The sequence below is a fragment of the Tursiops truncatus genome, chromosome 2 (assembly GCF_011762595.2).
Source record: "Tursiops truncatus isolate mTurTru1 chromosome 2, mTurTru1.mat.Y, whole genome shotgun sequence".
Lineage (NCBI taxonomy): Eukaryota > Metazoa > Chordata > Mammalia > Artiodactyla > Delphinidae > Tursiops > Tursiops truncatus.
The window spans coordinates 40,825,673-40,839,517 of NC_047035.1; positions in this window are offsets into that span (position 1 = coordinate 40,825,673).

Below are 13,845 nucleotides of genomic sequence, written 5' to 3' on the forward strand. Positions count from 1 at the left end.
GAGCCTGTGCTACACAATGGGAGAGGCCACAACAGTGAGAGGCCCCCGTACTGCAAAAAAAAAAAAAAAAAAGGTTAACAATGGCTAGTTTTCCTAGTATATAGAAAGCCCTTAAAATTTTTTTTGCTTACTTTTTAAAATATTTATTTTTATTTATTTATCTATTTATTTATTTATGGCTGCATCGGGTCTTAGTTGCGGCATACGGGATCTTTCATCACGGCATGCGGGCTTCTCTCTAGTTGTGGTGTGTGGGTTTTCTCTCTCTAACTGTAGCACGTGGGCTCCAGAGTGTGTGGGCTCTGTAGTTTGTGGCACACAGGCTCTCTAGTTGAGGTGCGTGGGCTCAGTTGTTGTGGCGCATTGGCTTAGTTGCCCCTCAGCATGTGGGATCTTAATTCCTTGACCAGGGGTTGAACCCACGTCCCCTGCATTGGAAGGCAGATTCTTTACCACTGGACCACCAGGGAATTCCCTAGAAAGCCCTTAAAAATTAACAGAAAATATCGTCAAACCAATAGGCCATGTTCACACACATGTAAATCAGAGGAAAAGAAATAAAATTGACTTTTAAAGATATGAGGAGATAAATGAAATACTGTTTCATTGAGACAATGAAACAAACATTGACTAAATAAATAAATCATAATATCTAATTTGGGGGTAAAAATATCAATCAGTAAGGATAGAATGAGAAGGTCTAACATCCGTCTAATTGGGTTCCAGAAGGGAAGAATAGAAAGAATGGGAGAGACACATTATTCAAAGAGATTCTAATGATTTTCCAGAATTGTTAAAAGACATAAATCTTCAGACTAAGAATACACAGTGAATCCCAAGCAGGACTTTCAAAAAGTAATTCACAATTGGATGTGTCTTGCTGAAATCATAGAACACTAAAGATAAAAATAAGTTTATAAAGGGCAAGCAGAAAGAAAAGAAAATTTACTTACAGATGGTATGACACACACACTTAGAGCAGACTTCTCCTCACTGACATGGAAACCAGAAGACAGTGGAGTCATATATTCAGACTGCTGAGATAAAATAACTGTCAACCTCAGCTCTCATTAAATAAATACAGTTTCTGACAAATATAAACCAGTAATTTTTACCTTCATCATATACTGAAGGTAATTCTAAAAGAATGTGCTTCAGAATCAAGGAAAATATTCTCCAAAGGAATGTATGAGATGCAACAAGGAATTGTGAGCTAATAAATGAAATTGAATAAAATTGTAGATAGGAATAACGTGTAAGATGGGAGGAGGGTGATCCTAATTCAAATGTTCCTGGTTAAATAGAGCATAGTGTTCAAAAGCCTGGAATATAGAACCAGACTGGGTTTAAATCCCAGTCTCAGGATTTATTATCTGTGTAACCTGGGGCAAATTACTCAACCTCTTGGGCCTTAATTGACTTGTCATAAGTAAAGTGCTATGAACAGTGCCTAACAAATAGCAGGCACCCAACAAACATTAATTTTTATGATTATAAAGGTCCTGAAATTGTTTAGAGAAAAGTTGACACACTGATTATCTTTAGACATTAACAAAGTATGTGAGTTAAAATTTTAAGAATAACTTCTAAAGGTATAGAAATAATGGTATATTTTTCTCATCACAGCAAAAGGGGGGAAAAAAACCCTAGTTAATCCAAAGTGAGACAGTAAAAGCAATGAAAAATGAAGCTTATAAAAATAAAAAATCTAGAAAGCACAAAATAATGTGGTAGACATTTATGTAAGAGAAAAGAGATATAATAGAAAATAAATGTGAATTGGTTCCTTTGTGCAAAAGTACTATAGAAAGGGTAAAGCAAAATTTCAAGAGATTGGTAGGAAAGGGGTGCCAAAAGTAGGGGGAGGGATGGGAATAGAATAGTAGGCATGTGGAGGCAGTGATACTTCTCTGAGTATACATTTTTAATAGCTCTATTAGAACTGTAGTAATGTTTTACATACTCTCAAAAATAAATAAACAAAACCAATCAGGATGCCAACAGGAATCCAAAATAGAATACATTTACAGATAATAAGGTAAGTTACAGGTAGTAATTGAATATTACCATATTGAAAGGGATGGTGAAGAAAAGAGCTAATGTAAGAAACCTTGGAATGCAGTACTTTGGATACTGTAAAGAACTGTAGACAATACTGTAATTTAGTTAGTAAATTTGTTTTTCATGGGGTATGGGTAAGCAATTCCAAAACTACATTTTATGTGTACTAGAATAGAACAAATAAATATAATGTAGATAATGAGAGCAAGATTTTTCTCGCTGTTGGAGGAAGAAGGTATAAATAAGGAAAGGGGGAAGGTGAAGGTGAACATTAACCCTATAATGTTGGACTGGAATCAGAGGTAGCAGTATGAATTCATTTATATATAGATAGATAGATAGATAGATAGGGGTTGGTATACATACATAGTACAGTAATTTGACCCAACCATTTGAGTAATTGATAAATAAAACTGAGAAAACTGATTAAGTACATGAGCTTTTATAGTTGATAACATTAGGTCTAATAATCAAATATGGGACCATATATTCAATGATTACAGAATGCACATTTTTCTCAAGCACACATAGAAGGTTGTGGGAAATTGAATATCTAGTAAGTCTCAAAATTTTCAAAGAATTGGTAAAATACCAATCACATTCTCTGACCATAATGCGCTTAAGTTAGAAAACAACTGCAAAAAGTAACCAACTCTGTTAATGGGAGTATAAGTTGGTCCAATCATTTTGGAAAACTGGCCATATCAATTAAAGTTGAACGTACACCTAAGCTATGACCCATCAACTCCTTTCCTCTAACAGAAAGGCGTACATATGTTCAACAAAAAATATGTACTAGGATGATCACAGCAGAACTATTCATAATAGCCCGAAACTGGAAACTACCCAAATGCCCATCAGCAGTAGAATGGATAAAAATATTAACAGTTTTTGTTTTTCTGAAGGTAAACAGTTTGATCACAAACTTCATATGAAGTATCTAGGAAAACCCTAGGGGAATAAAAGTGATGGAGAGAATATAGTTGGTCCTACCCAGTATTAAAACATATTATAAACCTTTATAATTGACACATGAATAAACAGATTAATTGATGGTCACAAAATAGAAAGTCCCAAAATATATCCAAGTATGTATGGAAATGTAATATTTGAAAAAGCTAGTATTTCAAATCAGTCAGGAAAAGATGTATTTTTTAATAAATGGTGTTTGGACAACTGGCTAGCAATTTTGATGAGTAAACTTAGAATCCTATCTCACAGCACACACTAGTAAAAGTTCCCAGTGGCCTAATATGTAAGTGTAAGAACCAAAACCATACAAGTGCCATGTGTGTATGTATTATGGTATTATATATATATATATATGGGTTTGTTTTTAGGTATTATATATGTCTGTATGGAGAGAGACAGAGAGAGAGAGGAAAGAGAGAGAGAAGAGAAATTCTCTATATATCACCCAGGAGATTCCAGCTAAAATGTCACTCACCATCCAACTCTACAAAGATTGAGTCATCAGCGACTGCAGTCAGTTGCTGACCTTCAACACACCCTGAAAGGAACTCACGGCAGAGATCAGGAATGAGGCACTCTGTGCTCTGGGAAAACTGGCAGAACAGGCTTTCAGATAGTTAGGTACTTTCAGGAGAAAATTTTATGAACCCAATTTCTTGCATCTTCCCAAATTTACAAAAGCACTAAAATCATTTACTAAGATATCTGTGCCTCGTGACTAGCAGTAACCTTCTACCAAGAAGTGTGTTTGATTGCATGTATCCCTTCTCCAAAATCACATATGTGCTGACCTCCCCCCTTACCTCTTTGGAGCAGCTTCCTCAGAGCTATCTAAGAGGCTGTCTCCTGGGCTATAGTCCTCAGTGAGTCCCCAATAAAACTGAAACTCATAATAAAAAGAAATTGTGGCACATTCATACAATGAAGTACTCTATAGGAAGGACAATTAACAAACTATAGTTACATACAACAATATGGATGATCTCACAAATATAAGGTTGAATGAAAGAAGTCTGACAAAACAGCTTACAAATTGTATGACTTCATTTATATTAAATACAAAAGCAGATAGATCTGTGCTGTTAGAAGTCAGGATAGTGTTTCGTCTTAGAGGGGGTAGTGAGTGGAAGGAAACATAGTGGCTTCTGGGTTACTGGCAAAGTTCTGTTTCTGGATTTTGGTGTTGGTGACATGGCTGTATTTAGTTTGTAAAAATTCATTGAGCTGTGCCTTTATAATATGTCCTTTGTGTATGCATATTATTCTTCAATGAAAAGTTAAAATTAAAGCCATATGACCCTCATATATTTGGAAATTTAAAAGTATTTACTAAGTAATTCATGAATCAGAGTGTAGTCGAAATGTAAATTTGTAAATGCCTAGAACTACTATAAAGAAAATGCTAAATCAAAATTCATGAAATGTAAAAAAGCAGATGAAATGTCTATTTTTGAATGTTTACATTATAAAGGGGTGGAGGCTGAACATTAATGAGCTAAGCAGCCAACTTAAGATAGCAAAAGATCAGCAGAGTAAACCCAAAGAAAATAGAGAGAAAGAAAGATAAGAACAGACATTAATAAATAGAAAAAATAAAGATAAAATAGAGAGGATCAACAAAGCCAGAAGTTGGTTCTTTGGAGAGACTAATAAAATAGACAAAACCTTGGCAAGACTGAGGATGAGGAAAAAGAGAAAAGTATAAATAAGCAATGTTAATGATGAAAAAGGTATATAGTGCACATTCAGCAGAAATTAAAAAGATGATAAGAGAAAGCTATGAATGACTTTATGCCAATAAATTTGCAAGTGTAGATAAAATAGACTATTTCCTAGAAACTTATAACTTGCCAATACTGATTTAAGAAGCAATAGAAATCCTGAAGAATACATAAGAAATAGTATAATGCCCTGCACCCTACTGCATGCAGAGTGCAGTCCCTGCAGGTTCCCACTGTGAGCATGCAACTTGACGTGTAGCCTTAAAGTCTGTCTGGATACCAGTCTGATACCTGTAAAACTCAAGCATTGATATGACCTGTGATGACGAGGTCCAGATAGGTGATAGGTTAGATTTTGGACTAAGATGGTGACATGGGCGACTACTGAATTCCCCTCCTCCCACTGATATACTGAATATAGAGCTACACATGGAGCAACCCTCTGAGAGAAATCTGGAAACTAGTTGAGTAACTACTACACATCAGCGACTGAGAAAATATCCACATTGAAATGGGTAGGACAGGCTGAGACATACTCTCATTATAAACCTCACCTCAGCACAATGCCATACAATAAGGAGGGAACCCCCAATTCCTAGCTTCTCCCTGAGGAGAAAATGGTTTGGACCACACATCTAGTAACCCTAACTTTTATGGCTGCCAACTGAGGGATGGGCATCCAAATTGCCTAGCTCTAATAGCCATTGAGGCTTATATTCACAAGTCCCACAGGACTGTAGCAAAGAAGCAGTTTTGAAATGGGAATAGGAGCACCTCTACCCTACCCATCCCCCACCCCAGCCTGTGGCTATATAACTGGGTTTAGTGTGGAGGAAGCAGGCAAAAGTGCCCATCTCCCAGTTTCTCCCCAAAAAGGTTTGTGTACTTTACCAGTTGCTGCCTGAGGGTCTGTCTTCTAATTGGCCTGCATCTAGATACTGACTGTGATCCTCCCCTTTGGGGCACTGGTGGGTCTTGGCACACTCTCAACTACTGGGAGCCACTAAGAACAAAGATAGAAGATTAAACAATCACAACAGTTTGAGAGGCAATCAAGAGCTAGGCCTGGGCTGATTGATGATGTTTGTTTCCTATACAAGACCAGTCTGTCAAGACTAGAGGAAGTGGCTGTTTTATCTAATGTGCAGAAACCAACATAGAGAGTCAAAGAAAATGAAGAAACAAGAGAATATATTCCAAACAAAAGAACAGGATAAATCTCCAAAAATCAGTCTTAATGAAATGAAGATAAGTGATTTACCCAATAGAGGTTTTAAAAATGACAGTCATAATGATACTTACCAAGGTCAGGAGAGCAATGCATGAATAAAATGAGAATTTCAACGAAGAGCTAGAAAATATATATAGTACCAAACAGAAATCATGTAGCTGAAGAATACAATAGCCAAGTTTTAAAATTCAATAGAGAGATTCAACAGCAGACCAGATCAAGCAGAAGAAAGAATTAGTGTACTCAAAGGCAGGGTAGTAAAATTCACTCAATCAGAGAAGAAAAAAGAGAAAGAAAGAAAAGAAAGAAAGAAAGAAAGAGTAAAGAGTAAAGATAGGGATTATAGGACAACACCAAGTGGATCAATATATGCATCGTATGGGTTTCAGAAGAGAAAAAGAGAAAGGGGAAGAAAACTTATTTAAAGAAGTAATAGCTGAAAACTTTCCTAACTTGGGGAAGGAAACAGACATACAGATTCAGGAAGCCCAGAGAGTTCCAAATAAGAGGAACCCAAAGAGACCTACACTGAGACCCATTACAATTAAATTGTCAAAAGTTAAAGACAAAATCTTAAATACAGTGAGAGTAAAGCAACTTGTTGCATACAAAGGAACCCCCATAAGACTGTCAGTGGATTTTTCAGCAGAAACCTTGCTGAAAGTTTTCTGAAAGTCAGAAGGGAGTGGGATGGTATATTCAAAGTACTGAAAGAAAAACAACTGCCAACCAAGAATATTCTGTGTGACTAAGATGTCCTTCAGAATTGAAGGAGAGATAAAGAGTTTCCCAGACAAACAAAAGCTGAAGGAATTCACAAGCATTAGACCAGACTTTCAAGGAATGTTAAAGGGAGTTCTTCAAGGTGAAATGAAAGGACACTAATTAGTAACAGGAAAACATATAAAAGTATAAAACTCATTGGCAAAGGTAAATGTAAATTCAGAACATGCTAATATTTTAAGGGTGGTGAGTAAATTACTTAGAACTCTAGAATAAGTGTTAAAAGACAAAAGTATTTAAAATAACTAAAATTTTTAAATGGATACACAATATAAAAAGACATAAACTATGACATCAAAAACATTAAGTATTGGAGGGAGGAGTGTAAAAATGTAGACTTTTGTATATGCTCAGAGTTAGCTAATCATTATCAGATTAATATAGACTGTGGTAACTATAAGATGTTTTATATAAGCCACATGGTAACCACAAAGCAATAACCTACAGTAGATACACAAGAGATAAAGTGAAAGGAATCCAAGAATACCATTACAGAAAATTATCAAATTACAAAAGGAAGAAAGTGAGAGAGGAAGAAAGGAACAAAGAAGCTATAAAACAGCCAGAAAACAAATAACAAAATGGCAATAGTAAGTCCATACTTATCAATCATTACTCTCAGTGTAAATAGACTGAATTCTGCAATCAAAAGACAAAGAATGGGGCTTCCCTCATGGCGCAGTGGTTAAGAATCGGCCTGCTAATGCAGGGGACACAGGTTCGATCCCTGGGCCAGGAAGATCCCACATGCCGCAGAACAACTAAGCCTGTGCGCCACAACTACTGAGTCTGCGCTCTAGAGCCTGCGAGCCACAGCTACTGAGCCCACATGCCACAGCTAGTGAAACCTGCCTGCCTGTAGCCCATGCTCCGCAACAGAAGAAGCCACCGCAATGAGAAGCCCGCGCACCACAACGAAGAGTTGCCCCCGCTTGCCGCAACTAGAGAAAGCCCACGCATAGCAACGAAGACCCAATGCAGCCAAAAGAGAAAAAAAAAGACACAGAATGGCTGAATGGATAAAACAAAAACAAAACAAGACCTGACTATATGTTACCTACAAGAGACTCACTTCAGCTTTAAGAACACACATAGTTTGAAACTGAAGGTATAAAAAGATATTCCATGAAAAGTGAGACCAAAACAAAGCTGGGGTAGCTATAATTATATCAGACCAAATAGACTGTAAGCCAAAAACTGGAACAAAAGAAAAGGTCATTATTTATTTATAAAAGTGTCAATTCACCAAGAGGATATAACAGTTGTCAATATTTTTGTACTCAGTATTGGAGCACGTAAGTATATAAAGCAAACATTAACAGATCGGAAGGGAGAAATAGGCAGCAATACAATAATGGAAGGGGACCTCCACACCCCAATTTCTACATTGGATAGATCATCCAGAAAAATCAATAAGGAATTGGACTTAAACTATACGTTAGATCAGATGGACCTAGCAGACACATACAGAACCTCCCATCCAACAGCTGCAGAATGTACATTCTTCTCAAGCACACATGGAACATTCTCCAGGATAGATCATATGTTAGACCACAACACAAGTCCTAATAAATTTAAGAAGAGTGAAACCTTATCAAGTGTTTTTTCTGAACACTATGGTATGAAACTAGAAACCAATTACAAGAGGAAGACAGGAAAAATTACAAATATGTGGAGATTAAATGTGCTTCTGAACAACCAATAGGTCAAAGAAGAAACCAAAAGGGAAATAAAAAAATATCTTGAGACAAAGGAAAATGGAAACACAACATACTAAAATTTATGGGATGCAGAAAAAGTATTTCCAAATGGGAAGTTTATAGTGATAAGTGTCTACATTAAGAAAAAAGAAAGATCTCATATAAACTACCTAAGGTTATGACTCAAGGAACTAGGTAAAAACAAACTAAGCCCAAGTTTAGTAGAAGGAAGGAAAGACCAAAGATCAGTGAAAATGAAGGAAATAAAGACTAAAAAACAGTAGAAGAGATCAATGAAACTAAAAGCTGTTTTTTGGAAGATAAACAAAATTAACAAAACTTTAGCTAGACTAACCTAGAAAAGAAGAGAGAAGACTCAATAAAACCAGATATGAGGGCTTCCCTGGTGGCGCAGTGGTTAAGGATCTGCCTGCTAATGCAGGGGACATGTGTTTGAGCCCTGGTCTGGGAAGATCCCACATGCTGCGGAGCAACTAAGCCCATGTACCACAGCTACCGAGTCTGCACTCTAGAGCCCACAAGCCACAACTACTGAGCCTGCATACCACAACTACTGAAGCCCGCATGCCTAGAGTCCATACTTTGCAATAAGAGAAGCCACCACAATGAGAAGCCCGTGCGCAGCATTGAAGACCCAATGCAGCCAAAAATAAATAAAATTAAATAAATAAAAACTTTGGAAAATCTTAAAAAAAAACAGATATGAAAGAGGAGATGTTACAACTGATAGCGCCAAAATACTGAGAATCATAAGGAATTACTATGAATGATTATATGCCAACAAATTAGATAACCTAGAAGATATAAATAAATTCATAGAAGCATACAGCCTACCAAGACTGAATCATGAAGAAATAGAAAGTCTGAACAGACCAATTATTAGTAAGGAGACTTAAGCAGTAATCAGAAACCTCCCAACAAATAAAAATCAAGAACCAGATGGCTTTACCAGTGAATTTTACTAAACAGTTAAAGAATTAATACCAGTCCTCAAACTTTACCAAAGAATTTAAGAAGAGGGAGCACTTCCAAACTCATTTTACAAGGTCAGCATTACCCTGATACCAAATCCAGACAAGGACACTACAAGAAAAAAAATTACAGGCTAATATCCCTGATGAACATAGATGCAAAATCCTCAATAAAATATTAGCAAACTGAATTCAACAACACATTAAAAGGATTATATACTATGATCAAGTGGGATTTATTCTTGGGATGCAAAGGTAATTCAACATACACAAATCAGTAAATGTGATACACCACATTAACAATATGAAGGATAAAAATCATATGATCATCTCAATAGATGCAGAAAATCCATCTGACAAAACTCAGAATTCTTTCATGAGAAAAACTCTCAACAAAGTGGATATAGAAGGCATGTACCTTCAACATAATAAGGGCCATATACGAAACCCACAGCTAACATCATACTCAGTGGTGAAAAGCTGAAAGCATTTCCTTTATGATCAGGCACAAGAGAATAATGTTCACTCTTGCCACTTTTATTCAACAGAGTACTGGTAGTCCTAGACATAGCAATCAGACAAGAAAAAGAAATAAAAGGCCAAATTAGAAAGAGAGATGTCAAATTGTCTCTGCAGTTAACATGATAGTATATATAGAAAACCCTAAAGATTCCACCAAAAAGCTGTTAGAACTAATAATCAAATTCAGTAAAGTTACAGGATACACAATCAATATATAAAAAACAGTTGCACTTCTATAAGAATGAACTATCTGAAAAAGAGACTATCAAGAACACTAAAAACTTAGGAATATATTTAACCAAGATGATGAAAGATCTGTACACTGAAAACTGTAAGACATTGGTGAAAGAGATTGAAGAAGACACAAATGGATAGATATCCTGTGTTCATCATTGGAAGAATTAATATTGTTGAAATGCCCATACTATCCAAAGTGACCTACAGATTCAATGCAATCCCTATCAAAATTCAAATGGCATTTTCCACAGAAATAGAAAAACAAACAATCCTAAAATTCATGTGGAATCACAGGAGACCCTGAATAGCCAAATTAATCTTGAGAAAGAAAAAGCTGGAAGCATCACACTACCTATATTATAGATTTCAAACTGTATTACAAAGCTATAGTAATCAAAATAGTATGGTACTGGCACAAAAACAGAAACCTAGATCAATGGAACAGAATAGAGAGCCCAGAAATAAACCCATGCATATAAGATTAATTAATTTACACCAAAGGACTCAAGACTATACAAAAAGGAAAGGACAGTCTTTTTTTAAAAAAAGTCTTTATTGAATTTGTTACAATATTGCTTCTATCTCATGTTTTGGTTTTTTGGCTGAAAGGCATTTGGGATCCTAGCTCCTCGACCAGAGATTGCACCCACACCCACTGCACTGGAAGGTGAAGTCTTAACCACTGGACTGCCAGGGAACTACCAGGACAGTCTCTTCAATAAATGGTGTTGGAAAAACTAGACAGCCACAGACACAAGAATGAAACTTGGACCCCTATCTTACACCACACACGCAAATAAACTCAAAATGAATTAAATACTTAAACATAAGACCTGAAATCTTAAAATTCCTAGAAGAAAACATGGGCAGTAAGCTCCTTGACATCAGTCTTGGTAATGATATTTTGGATTTGACACCAAAAGAAAAGAAAAAAATAAAAAATAAACCACTGGGACTACATCAAACTAAAAAGCTTCTGCACAGCAAAGGAAGCATCAACATAATGAAAAGCAACCTCTGAATGGGAGAAAATATTTATAAATCATATATCTGTTAAAGGGTTAATATCCAAAATATATAAAGAACTCATACAACTCAATACCATAAAACAAACAATCTGATTTAAAAATGGACACAGGAACTGAATAGACATTTTTCCAAAGAAGTGATACAAATGGCCATCAGGTACATGAAAACGTGCTCAATTATCACTACTCATCAGGGAAATGCAAATCAAAACCACAATGAGATATCACCTTATACCTGGTAAGATGTCTGTTGTCAAAAAGACAAGAAATAACAAATGCTGACAAGGATGTGGAGAAAAAGGATACTTTGTACACCACTGGTGGGAATTTAAACTGGTATAGCCACTGTGGAAAACAGTATTGAGGTTCTTCAAGAAGTTAAAAAGAGGGCTAGCACATGATCCCACAATCCCGCTTTTGAGTATATATCCAAAGAAAATGCAATTGCAGTCTTGAAGAGATATATGTACTTGCATGTTCATTACAGTATTATTCACAAAACCAAGGTATGGAAACAACCTAAGTGGCTGTCAGTGGATGTATAGATAAAGAAAACGTGATCTATATATACAATGGAATATCATTCAGCCTTAAAAAGAAGTGAATCATGCCATTTGTGATGACTTCAATGGACTTTGAGGGTATTATGCTAAGTGAACTAAGCCAGATAGAGAAAGGTAAATACTATGTGGTATCACTTATATGTGGATCCTAAAACAAAAGTCACAGTCATAGAAACAGATAGTAGAATGGTAGTTTCCAGGGGCCAGGGTTTGGGGGAAATAGGGAGAACCTGGTAAAAGGGTACAAACTTTCAGTTATTAGATGAATAAGATCTGAGGCTTTCATGTATAACATGATGGTTATAGTTGATAATACTCTATTGCATAATTGAAATTTGCTAAGAGAGTAGAACTTAAGTGTTTTCCCCATAAAAAAAGAAAAAAGGTAAATATGTGAGGTAATGGATGTGTTAACTAACTCAATCTTTTCAAAATATATATATATATATATATATATATATATAAAATCATGGCATACATTAAAATATAATACAATTTTTTTCTTCAATTATACCTTAATAAAGTTAAAAAAAGAAAAGGGGAAGAATAAAGGAATACTGCCATTTGAACTATTTGCTATGTTAAAAAAATCCAGATATAATTTTATAAGAGAGATGTTTAAAACATAAAGACACAGAAAACAAAAGGATGGAAAAAGACACTTTAGGCAAAAGCCACGAGAAAATTTTTGTGGCTATATTACTATCAGATAAAATGGACTTTAAGAAAAAACTATTTTTAGGGATGGGGATGATGATAGTATAATGAACATATAATGATTTTTATGCATGTATGCACTGAATGAAGTAGCCTCAAAATATGTGAGGCAAGTCTACAGAAAGAAATGGATACACAAATCCAGTCATTATTGTGGGAGATTTTAAGCAATTGCTCTTAACTGTTGCTAGATCAAACAGACAAAAAGCAAAGATATAGAAAAACTGGACAGCACAATTAATACACTTAATCTGCTGCACTAATACAGTTTTTAATCCAACAACTAGAGAATTCATATTTTTATCAATCGCATTTGTAATATTTAAAAAAATTGTTCATGCACTAGGCCACTAGGAACGCCTCCATAAATTTCAAAGACTATCACATGCACCTTAATCTCTTGACAGAATGCACTTAAGTTAGAAGTTAATTACAAAAACAAAAAATTTCAGTCCCTACATATTTCAAAATCTATAAAACACTTTGCTTAATAATTTGCAGTTTTTTTAAAGTAGAATTTAAAAACTACTTAGAAGTGAATAATTCTTACTACATACAAGAACCCATGGTACGCAAGAAAAAATTTCCTTCTAGGAAACTTAGCAAAGTCTGAAAATTAATGAAACAAATGTCCATTTTAAGATATTGGTAAAAGAACAACAGAATATATCCAACACAAATAGAAGGAAAATACAATAAAAATAAAATAGACAACAAAGATTCAATATAGATCAATAAAGCCAAAATTGATTTCTTTTTTTTAGAGATTTATTTATTATTTATTTATTTATTTAATTTATTTATTTTTGGCTGTGTCGGATCTTAGTTGCAGCACACGGGATCTTCATTGAGACATGAGGGATCTTTTGTTGTGGCGTGCGGGTTTTCTCTTCTCTAGTTGTGGTGTGCAGGCTCCAGGGAGTGTGGGCTCTGTAGTTGTGGCGTGCGGGTTCCAGAGCATGTGTGCTCTGTAGTTTGCAGCACACAGGCTCTCTAGATGAGGTGTGTGAGCTCAGTAGTTGTGGCATGTGGACTTAGTTACCCCATGGTATGTGGGATCTTAGTTCCCTGACCAGGGGTCGAACCCACGTCCCCTGCATTATAAGGCGGATTCTTTACCACTGGACCACCAGGGAAGTCCACAAAATTGATTTTTCAAAACAACTAACAATATAAACAAGGCACTGACAAAATTTATCTAAAACAGAAGGAAGAAGACACAATTTTGTGAAAGAAAAGGGGAACATAACTAAGAGATTAAAAAATAAGAAAACACTGCCAACAATTTTGCAAATTTAGGTAAGAAGGACAAAACTCT